We start from the raw sequence: 12316 nt of genomic DNA, 5'->3' as shown, positions 1-12316 counted from the left end.
TCAGTTTTCTAGTTTTAGGTTGACTACTTTCATTTCCTAGCAGTCTGAAAAGAAGCTTGCTGAGCAAGTTAGTTCAAATTAAATTGACTGTTGACATGTTTATAATTACCTGAATTATAGCATATCTTAATACCACAGACACTCGAAGGAAACTATCAGCACCTTGATTATTGGAGTTTATTTACAATTTGGTAATCAAGCTAAACTTCTGCATACGTTTCTGGTGTAAATCTGAAATGATCTAAGATTTCCATCTTTCTCGCAGTCTTACAGGAGATTGTAAAGGCCTTGGTGTACTTGAAGCGAAATTGTTGTGATGTTATTTCAAATCTCTACAAGATTACTGCAAAACAAATTTAGTTTGGAGTTTGTTTCAGGAGAAACAGCTTGTTAAAGTGAACTTTCTGTAAAAGTTTGCTCTGGCTGGTAAACAACTTTGAACTACCATTGGTTTGTGGGTTTGTGGCAATTACTTAATAAGTTACTCTGGTTCATTTCTTCTGTTAAGTCATTCGAGGTCAGAAGTCATTGAGTAAAAATATGAACACACTAGAGAGCCGCTTTATACTAGAAACCAAAGGTTTAATTATATTTAAAAATAATAATTATTATTTATATTTAATACTACAACTATTAAGCTGCTTGCTTTAAAGCAGTGTAATGTATAAACGTGATGTGACTTTACTGGAGTGGGGAAAGGCAGGGCTGGGGCAAAAATATCCATACGTTGCTATGATCAAATGCTTTCTTAACTCCTGTTTTCTCACCGCTGTCATTTTTGCTGTGTTTTTATTTTGTTATTGAGAGGAAAGTGCACAGCACATACTTAAAAATTTATCACAACACAGTTCTCAGTAGTCAAGATATTGCCTAACAGTATATTGCGGCAAAGCTATTTAAATCCTTTTTTTACCCTGAAAGATAAAGACATGTTTTTTTGTGTTTTTTGTGTTTTTTTTTGTTTTTGTTTTTTTTTTTTGGGGGGGGGGGGGGGGGGTATTAGGAGGGGGTATATTAGGACCTTCTATGTAAAGCTGCTTGGTGCTTGGGAATGAGTTGTATTGTCAGTGACAAAATTCCAGAGGCAGAGAAATGTCCTGCAAGTTTGGTTTTCTTTTTCTTCAGACCAATTTGTTAAGTGCTGTTTCCATCCCCCATTTGTAAGAGGATCTACTCCGACCGGTACCGGCGGCTCCCTCAAACAAACACACACAAATGTGTGCATTAAAACACACATGCATGAGCCTATTGTCCTCTTCTCCTGGGGTCCCCATCATGTGACGTGATATTAATCATTCATTACAACAGCATCTCAGAGAAAATTGGGTCATCTGCCACACACTTGAGTGTGCACTACATTTTGCACACTTGAGTGTCCACCATATCTGAATGATTTTTTAATACCTTTCTTCCTTGAGGCCACAGGCTCAGAAACCACTTAGAGTGAAGCCACTTCAGATATGTGTATCTCGCTGTGTGTGTTTGCACATTGATTAATGATACAATGAAGGGGTGTGTTTGCAAAACCCAAGTGTAGTTGAGAGGCGGAGTGTCAGGTGAGCACTTAAACACGATGCTAGGGTATGTGACGCCCATGTGTTATTCTGGCTTATCACTTTCGTGATAATGGATTTAAGATAACATGTGGATACACACTCAGAGCCAGTACGGAACATCAATGAACACATTTTTTTCCCTGATCTTATTTCACCCCTTAAATCACATTTAAAAAAATTAAATATTATTTTGCTTAAAGAACACATAGCCTATTTTTAGGACTATTAAGATTTTGTGTGTTTCTTTAATGAGATTCTAATCTTGAGAATAATGAGAATTACACAAACACACACACACACACACACACACACACAAACACACACACACACACACACACACACACACACCTACACACACACACACACACACACACACACACACACACACACACACACACACACACACACACACACACACACAAACATGCAGCCACATTACAGTAATGAAAATAATGGGGGGAATTGTGCTTAATTATCGTGAAAATGTCACAATGCAGCAGATCTTAAAGGAATGGTTCATTAAAAAAGATATATTTTAAAGTTAACATATTCGGACCCAATTCACCCATTGAAGAAAAAGAAAAACACTTTTCCTTTATGTTCCACTGGACTAAATAGACTACATAAAGTTTGGAATGCCCATTATAATTTTACGTGAATTATTCCTTATGTCTGCTGCATTATGACATTATTTTCATGATATTTAAGCACATTTCCCCCTCATAATTTAATACAGTTGGGGAAAATAAGTATTTGAAATATTCCCACTTAGAAATCATGGAGGGGTCTGAAATTGTCATCATAGGTTCATGTCCTCTGTGAGAGAAATAATCGGGGGGAAAAAATCCAGAAATTCCAATGTATGATTTTTTTTAACTATTTATTTGTATGATACAGCTGCAAATGCATATTTTTTACACCTATCAGCTATAATTCTGACCCTCAAATACCAGTTAGTCTGCCTTTAAAATGTCCACCGCCACTCCATTTATTGTCCTAAATTAGATGCACCTGTTTGAGGTCGTTAGCTGCATAAAGACACATGTCCACCCTATACAGTAAGTAAAAATACAACTACTAACATGGCCAAGACCAAAGAGCTGTCCAAAGACACTAGAGACAAAATTGTACACCTCCACAAGGCTGGAAAGGGCTATGGGGAAATTGACAAGCAGCTTGGTGAAAAAAAGGTCCACTGTTGGAGCAATCATTAGAAATTGGTAGAAGCTAAACATGACTGTCAATCTTCCTCACTAGGGCTCGATGACAGATCTCACCTCGTGGGGTCTCAATGATCCTAAGAAAGGTGAGAAATCAGCCCAGAACTACACTGGAGGAGATGGTCAATGACCTGAAAAGAGCTGGGACCACCATTTCCAAGGTTACTGTTGGTACACTAATACACTAAGACATCATGGTTTGAAATCATGCATGGCACGGAAGGTTCCCCTGCTTAAGCCAGCACATGTCCAGACTCATCTTAAGTTTGCCAATGACCATTTGGATGATCCAAAGAAGTTGCAAAATAGCTGGGTGTTCAAATACTTATTCATTCCCCTTATTTTCTCTCTTATTATATATATTATAAAATACTCTTAGTTCGACTACAAAATTACACCGTATGGGACAGGCATTAAGGTGGTTACTATTTTGTCTATTTAAACAGGGAAACATAGAAGATAATGTCAGTAAATTATTGAGTGCCTCAAGGATCTGTGTTAGGCCTCTCTCTCTCTCTCTCTCTCTCTCTCTCTCTCTCTCTCTCTCTCTCTCTCTCTCTCTCTCTCTCTCTCTCTCTCTCTCTCTCTCTCTCTCTCTCTCTCTATATATATATATATATATATATATATATATATATATATATATATATATATAAACAGTATAAAAACAGTATAGTAAATGTATTCACACATACATATTTAATGAAGGTTTTGTTTTGAAATGTGACCATGACCTTTTCATTAGATTTACCCATACACAGCGATTGTTAAAGGTCTAGTTTGCCCAATAATGCTAATTCTGTTATTATTTTCTCACCCTAATGTACTTTTAAATCCTGATGGTAAAATGTAGACGAATGAACAAAATGCCACAAAGCACCACAGAAAATGGTACATATTCAGAATGATACGGGGGTGAGAAAGTGACAAGTTTCCTTTTATTTTCTATTCTTTTGTTTAACTGTCACAAAATTACCCCTCTCTCATTTCTATTCACCCTTTTATGTCTGTCATGTCAGTCGCACGTTGAGATCTGTGTGTTTTTGTGAGATCATTACTGGCAAACATGCATGATGACGATAGCTTCAAAGAGGCGTGGTTTCCACTGTGAAAAAATGGGAAAAGAGAGACATATAAAGAGAGAATGGGAAAGATCAAATGGTGCTGGCATACTGTCAGTGACATCATGCTTAGAAGCTGAGACATCTGGATCCCAGGCAGCCATCACCATGGCGATCAGCATCACGGTTGTGGTGGGAGAGGGCGATACATGCTCACTAGCAGTAATTAGAGGTGCAAATCTATCATCGTTTCCAGCGCTTATATGTATGTGTAGGCCAGCGTAAGCAGACATTTGACTATCAGCATAAAGTCTAGTCCTCATTGCAACTTATTCTGGCCAAAAAAAAAAATGTAGACATGAAAAGATTGTGTCCACATTATTCCATAAACTGTCTACATTAATTTGGATCATTTTAAAATGCTCTCCTTCCACACTAAAAAACTCCACACTCCGTCCACACTATAAAAAAAAAACTGTTATAAAAGAAACCATTATGTTATCACTTAAGATATAAAGGGTTTTGTAAAATTGAGTCAAAAAACAGAGCCCTATCATAGATCCGGCGCAAAGTGATGGCAGATGCCAGGCGTCGCAAGAGTTTTTTGCTAGTTTCAGCACAAAAGTTATTATTTTCACATCCAGCGCCCAATTGTTGTAATAGCAAATGCACTCGCCCCATCTGTTCACCCATGGCTGCTCTGAAAAGGGTTTCCCCTCTGAAGAAGCGTTCAGTCTTTCCACTCACAAATTCTGCCATGAATATAATGATCGCCATGGTTCACTGTATTCAACATAACATCCGCTACAATAAAATGGGATTTTTGCATTTTTTAGAAAATACAATTATATATTTGGACTCCCGATTGCAGAGGGTTATTGTGACATTTAGGAATGGAAAAATAATCTGAAATAGTTTAAACCCGAATAATTTGCCATTTTCACACTGCAAAAAAGCTCAGTATTTTATCTTTTTTTCCAGCACAAATATAAAAATTCTAATATCAAGATGAATTTACTTGAGAAACGCAATGACTTAAAGGGAACTATTATGCCCCATTTCACAAGATTTCTTGTAATAATTCTCTGGTGTCCTCAAAAAGTGTCTGTGAAGTGTCAGCTCAAAATACCCCACAGATAATTTATTATAGTTTGTCAAATTTCCCCCTATTTGTCTGTAAGCAAAAAACACAGTTTTTATTTGTGTCCCATTAAATGTAAATAAGCTTCTGCTTCCAGCCAACTTCATGGAAGAGGGCGGAGCCTTTACAATTCTGGCAACAACAAAACTGGAGAATTTCACGCAGCCAAAATATCAGAAATTGAACATGTTAAACTAAATAACTACTGAAAATATGTACTGAACACTGCTACTGACAAAGTGGAGTTGGAAACTAATGGAGAGACTCAGGAATTAAGTTACAACCTGTAGAAAACAACTGGATGATTATTTTACAAAATTGTTACAAAAAGTGCCTAAAACGTTTCTCAGTACTGTCTTCCAGGAAGGTTTCTTCAAGCATCTTGGAGGCAATGCCACAGTTCTTCTGAATTTAGTCTGTCTCAGTTTTTCCTGTAAATTCATGTATCACAGACTTTATGATGGTGAGATCAGATACTGGCTGTTGTCAGACTCCTTGTGCACACAGAAATCTCACTGGATTATTGCAATTATTGGCAAAATTAATGTTGGAAATGTAAACTGACATTTCCTACTGGCACACTACAGCAAAATTCATAAATGCTTAATAAACCCCCTTAAAGTAAAGTACTGTATATCAAAATATACATAAGAATATATAAATATGATAAGTCTAAACCCAATGACATTTGGTTTTTACTTTAAGCATTAAATAATTAATTTTGATTGATTGATTTATTTTCAGAAAACAAGACTTAATGTCTTAAGTCATTTTTCTTCTCAAATATTTTTAGATAGGCTAACTGAAAACTACTATGTAAGATTTTTTTATAGTGCATGTCTTATTCATTAAATGCAGTTTGTGTTTGTTTGGGTAAGAGGCTTTTCAGAAGATACCATTGTGCTAGGTTGAAGGCCGTTTTCAGCAGTTTAAATTAAGTTTTATTGCTGCATCACGTCTCTCTCAGAAGACCTTAAATATAGTTGTGTCTCAGAGGGCTATTGCTTTGTCTTCATTAAATGATGTGTGAAAAAATGATAGTCTTTCTCTTGTTATTACCTGTGTTGGTCTTCAGGTCAGGGTAAGGTCAGACTCCTTAATGAGAATCTTTGTGTCAAGTTTAGTGTTGCTGTATAAGCTCCATTCCAAACCCTAGGGAGCTGCCTACTTAGACAACATTTTTAGGCATCATTCCCAGCTATTCTATTCTATTCTATTCTATTCTATTCTATTCTATTCTATTCTATTCTATTCTATTCTATTCTATTCTATTCTATTCTATTCTATTCTATTCTATTCTATTCTATTCTATTCTATTCTATTCTATTCAACTTCCCTCTATTTGTGTGGCATGCCTGAGTGAGCGTTAATGGACTTGCTGTATTTGTAGAGCAGTTTAGTTCAGCCACTCTTGGGGTTTGATTTCGATTATGATGCTGTTTTATAAAGCTGATGCTCGTGTAGATAGTAGACAGCACAGAAGCTCACTAGGGTTTGGAACCGAGCCAGTGTGTGTTCTGGAATCTCTGCTTTCCAGAGAGAATCACAGCATCTCCTGTGACCTCCTGTGACCGATCATCATCTTCATGCTTTAATTAACATCTTCACGGTGCACAGACAGCAGCTCTGATTGGCCACACACACACACACACACACACACACACACACACACACACACACACACACGCTCTGCTCTAAAACCTAGCGTGAGCTACCTTGCTTATATACTGTAAGCTTAATAACTAAAATAGAACTTCATAATCAACTGATTTGAAACTCTACACATAGCTAAACACCAATGCTCACAATTGAGTCCACTAGATGTTCACATTGGTTAAAAAGCTAACAACACACACCAATATGTATAATGCCTAGCACAAATAGGGGATGTTTAATTAGACTTTATCGTATATTTTACATATTTTAACTGTATTAACTATTATTAACATTTTGCTCAATACATCCACCATATCAGATTGTTTTTGTAAGTCTGTTGCGATAGATTTTGGGATTGCCATCTCCTTGATTTTAGATTCAGAATTTCAAAATAATTTTTAAATATTTTTTTAGGCAACCCAGGCTCATTGGAAATACACTGAAAAAAATTTGGAGTGACATTTACTTAAAAAAAGCTAGGAAACTTTTTCCACACAGAAAGGGCTTGTAATCTTTACTCGGGCTATTCTAAGTAATATTTACTTACTAGAACCACTTATTTTTTATGTAAAATACACAAGTAAATTGCACTGGCAATACTCATCTATAGATTGTAACTTTCACTCAGATTACCATTGCATCCAATTACAAACCCAAGTGAATATTGCTGATATTTCTTAGTTTTGCATGATGCTCCCAGAATGCATTGTGGCATGAAGCATGTCACCATTGTTGAGATTCTTAGGCTGAATCTTGATATCTGTGTGTGAGAAAAGCTTTCAGGTGTTCAAAGTGCTTAGTGTACAGTCTGTTATAAAATATATTCAACTTTTCTGGTTAAAACTGTGCTGGATCTTTTCTAGAATAAAACAAGGTTAATAGTATATTGCTCATATTCACGTATAAGATTGATGAATTAAGCCACTACACAATGATCATATTCTGATCATCAAGCGGCCAAAAGCATCTGATCATGTTTTCTCTGCTTCTCTTGCCATAGCAAACTCAGCAGTGAGAGAAACACTAACACTAAAAAGTCGCCAAACTGCCCAACTAAAGAAAACACTAATCGCCATAATGGTGACATAAAAAAACTCTATTAATTCTCAATAAGAACTTATGTAGTGTTGGCTACCGTTATTGTGATTAAAACTCACGTTCAGTGAAAAGTTAAAACTTATTGAGAATAAGTCAGCCAAATAAAAGCAACATCCCAAAATGACCGTCTCTGCCACCACTGAAGTTGGATCTTTGCGAAAAATCTGTGCGCATTTTCAAATGCACTTTGCTTTTCAGAATAAAATTTACTTAATATTTTAGGTGAATGTGCTGTGACTATAAAACATTAAATATTATTTGTAAATATATGATAAAATTTACTCTTTTTTCTCAGTTAAGTTATTACATGAATAGACTGTGTACATTTTACTTAAGATATATAGTTCCAACTTAAACTTGATTTTACAATGTAATAATTACATGAATTAATGTAATAGATTTTACCATACCACAAAGTCATTTTTTTCAGTGTACGTGACTCTGCCTATATTTTTGCAACACCCGAATTATGTACCTCCAGGTACGTTTATCTTCAATTTTGGGGTAAAACGTCCACCGGAGGCACTAAGTGGTAATATTTTTTCTCCATTCCAGATGCGCAACATGACATCATGACGGATCTCATATATATATATATATATATATATATATATATATATATAGCCTAATTTTATATTTTGGAGTAACTAACTCCACTCCTACCCTAAACCTACCAACTCTCAACAATATAAAACACGTAACAGTAACAGGCAAATAAATGTACAGTCACGTTTATTTATTGCAAAAACTGACCAAAAAAATGTATAAAAGTATTAACTCATGTTGCATTCCAAGTCTTTTGAAGTCATACGATATCTTCATGTGAAGAACAGAGATGATCTTTATGTTTTATTTGTTGAAATGATGATAATGCTCCTTTGCGAACAGAACACACACACGCACTCGTTCATTCATATTTCTGATTCAAATGATACACACGGAAAGTGACGCGATCGTTCACGAGACACACGAGAGCCAATGGCATTTTACAATCAAAGCTGACGTAATGACGCATTTGGTCACGAGACACGCAACAGCCAATGCTGTCAAAGCTGACGTGACGTTTCTTCCAGCGGCAATATTGGAAATTTATTATTAATCTTTGGCGGATGGATTTCGACGTTACTGAACGCTTTTGGGGATTTTCTTCACACAAATCAATCGTTTGGCCTCGGAACACTTGGAATATTTGTACTTTCTGAATAAATTATGTATGCAGTTGTATCTGCCTGTTATATCCTGTTTTTTTTTTAATAATACACACGTGGGTAGGTTTAGGGAAGGGATTGAGTTACGCTTTCAAAATGTGTCTGAATATGTGTGTGTGTCCAATAGTTTTTTTGAAAATGTAAACATGCAGAATGTTTCTTGTGATGGCTAGGTTTAGGGGCTGTGTGTGTGTGATGGGTAGGTTTAGGGGTAGGGGCAGTGTAGGGGGATAGAATAAAAAAAAAACACGCTAAAAACCGATTATGCGTCTTGATAGCACGCCAAAATGGTATTCGAATTGGCGTGTCATATATACGGCATTTCATGAGATCAGTCTGGGAATGGAGAAAAAATATTACCACTTAGCGCCTCCGGTGGAGGTTTCACCCAAAAAGTGCAGGTAAATGTACCTGGATGTACATAATTAGGGTGTTGCAAAAATGTAGGCAGAGTCACGTATTTCCAATGAGTCTGGGTTGTTTTTAGAGCTTGATCTAAAAGTTGTTATAAATATTTATATTTTATTTTAGCTTAATTTTTATATATATATTTTTTATATTACTATTTAGGTTTGATTAATTTTCTGTTTTAGTTTTTATGTATTTCCATTTAACATTTCTAGTTAAATTTATTTTCCAGTCTTTGAAAGTTTTTCATCTGATATTAATATTTCATTTTTCTTTCAGCTTTATTCCAATGAACAGACATGATGATACTTTCAAATCTGGCCTGTGTAGGCAGCACGCAGACAGCTGTTGTCTTTCTCCACAGTAGAGACAATCTTATTTCTCTTTTAAATATTATTATTCAGTAGAGAATCCACAGAATCCAATAGTTCTTCCACACACACACACACACACACACACACACACACACACACACACACACACACACACACACTCCTGAACTGTCACTCTATGCACATTTACATTTCATCATGCTGTTTTTTAGTGGACTGCTGTTAATTAAATTAAAGCAGACGTTGCTCATCCTCATCGTGGCTTATTTTCCCCAGCGCAGCGCTGTGCTGAGCGAACCAAAGCTCATGAAAGGAGGAAACGTCTCAGAGAGGGTGCCGTGTGCACTTGAACAAGGAAAGGAAAGAGTTGGATTTACAGGATTAGAACTGGCTAAAATCCGTCAGTGCTTCCTCTGCAGAAAGGACAAGGAGTTTCCCCTCTCTGCCAAATGGCACCAGTACGGCATCCTCCACCAACATCCAACATAGATTTCTCTCTTCTGTTGCCATGGGCAACCAATGTCTTCCTCCATCCTTTGGTTATGCCTTCCCTCTCTTTCTCTCGCTGTCTCGTGGGCCACTTGCCGGCAGAGATTCTCCGTTTCCAGGCAGCTTGCCACATTTCTGTGTCTCTGCGAGCATTTGGAATAATGCTCTGTGATAAGAGGTTAAAAACCTCTGATGATGGCGAGGATTTTTTTTTCTTTGTGTCATTTTACTTCAGACTGACCTGATCTTTTCATCCGAGGTTTCATGAGATGAGGTGTAATTGTGGCTTCCCTCAAAGAGGTTCCCGCTTATAATTACATTCATCTTTCCCTCCTCTGCTTTTAGGCATAAGCTCTTTCAGAATATCCTCAATCGTAATATGCGCTTCATAATCTTCTTTTTTCTTTTTCTTTTTGATGTTCTATTTACAGAGAGCCGCTTCTTCACCTGGCCCCATTTTACTCAATCTTTTCTTGTGATTTTCCATCAGGATCCAAAATTAGATTTGCCAACACTTTATTTTGATTGTCCACTTTATGTAAGTAACTTTGCCACTACATGTCAACTAACATTTATTAGAGTATTAGTAGTATCTGCTTAATATCTGGTAATATCTGAAAACACTTTATGTTGATACTCCCCAACAGAAATTGTCATATGAATATGTGAACATGCAATATATCAGAAGAAAGAAAAGACTCCCTGCTTTTAAACAGAAAAGGCCTTTTTTATTCTAGCTTCATGCATTCATATTTTGTTTTCAGCACTTGAATGTTGGTAAGTTTCATAGAAACAAGCAACATTGATAAAAACGTGATTTTCTAAACTATTTGCTCAAATACTACATTCAGATGGGATTCAGAACCATGATCAGAACTCAGATGGAGTAAATCGATTTCCTCAAAATCCCCAAAGCTTCACAGTCCTATAGCTCTTCCTGTAGCATTTCATTCAGTAACATTCAGTTTTGAGGCTGTTTAATGTTGCTGATTGTGTTATTTTGCATATGATTACATACAATATTGCTTGTTTCTGCATCTTTTTTTCATGTGTTTTGATCAGGAGATTCTGTACGCTTTCAGAAGATGTCGATGTGTAATAATGTGTCAGTCCTTTGTAGAAGTAGTTAACTTTGATGGATGCTTGGACCACTTCTCTTCTCCATCTACATGTCATCATTAGGATCTGTCATTCAGAAACATGGCTTTTCTTATCACTATGCTGATGACACTCATCTCTAGTTCTCATTCCAACCAGATGATCTGACGGTAGCTATTTGCATTGCAGACTGTCTGACAGACATTTAATCACAACCAGCACTTCATCACAACTGCTCAATACAGCTAGGTTCGTCAACCGTAACTCCTTCCAGGACAGCCAGGAACCTTGGAGTTGTGATTGATGGTCAGTTAAGCGTCACAAACTGAATTACTACAACGGTCCGGTCCTGGAGATTCACGTCTTCCTATCAGAGCAGGCCACACAACTCCTGGACCAAGCTCTTGTTCTTTCCAGGCCGGACTATTGTAATGCTCTCTTAGCAGGCATCAAGCCTTTGTAACTGATACAGAATGCAGCAGCAAGGGGTGGTATTCAATGTGCCGAAAAAAGCTCACGTCGCACCTCTCGTCATTAGTTTGCACAGGCTGTCAGTAGCCGCTCTTATAAATTTCAAGGCATTGATGCCTGCCTACCAGACTACCTCTGGGTCTGCACGAATATACCTAAACTCGCTAGTTCAGACTTATTCGCGCTCCAGACGTGTTCTGCAAGTGAAAGAAGCCTCGTAGTGCCATCACAAAGAGGCACGAAATCACTCTCAGAGGACCTTTTCCTTGACTGTTCCCAGGTGGGAACTTCATTTGAAAAACGTCACACAAAAAAAATCTAAAGACGCATCTTTTTGTCAGCACCTGGCCAATTAATACTAACACTTACCTATTTTATTTAGTTTATAAAAAACATTGTTCTGTGTACTGTGCTAGACTAACTGAGACTTCTCTAAGACCCTCTTGTTGAAGCTGATTGCTTCTATTGTTCTCCTCATTTGTAATCATCCTAAATTATAAAATGTAAATGTAAATGGAAGGATTTTCGACTGAGGTAAAAGTGATATGACAGTCAATTAGCTTTTTCAAGTAACTTGT

General features: G+C 36.8%; 1 protein-coding gene across 1 annotated transcript in view; it reads left to right on the top strand.

Moving 5' to 3' along the window:
• LOC137092639 (gamma-aminobutyric acid receptor subunit alpha-2) overlaps positions 1-12316 on the top strand; it is a 97559-nt gene that overhangs the window by 58316 nt on the left and 26927 nt on the right. The gene's annotated exons all lie outside the window — the stretch shown is intronic.

This window comes from Pseudorasbora parva, chromosome 11, assembly GCF_024679245.1.
Source record: "Pseudorasbora parva isolate DD20220531a chromosome 11, ASM2467924v1, whole genome shotgun sequence".
Classification (NCBI taxonomy): Eukaryota; Metazoa; Chordata; class Actinopteri; order Cypriniformes; family Gobionidae; genus Pseudorasbora; species Pseudorasbora parva.
Note: the sequence above shows the minus strand (reverse complement) of the source record. Positions and strands in the feature narration are given on the sequence as shown.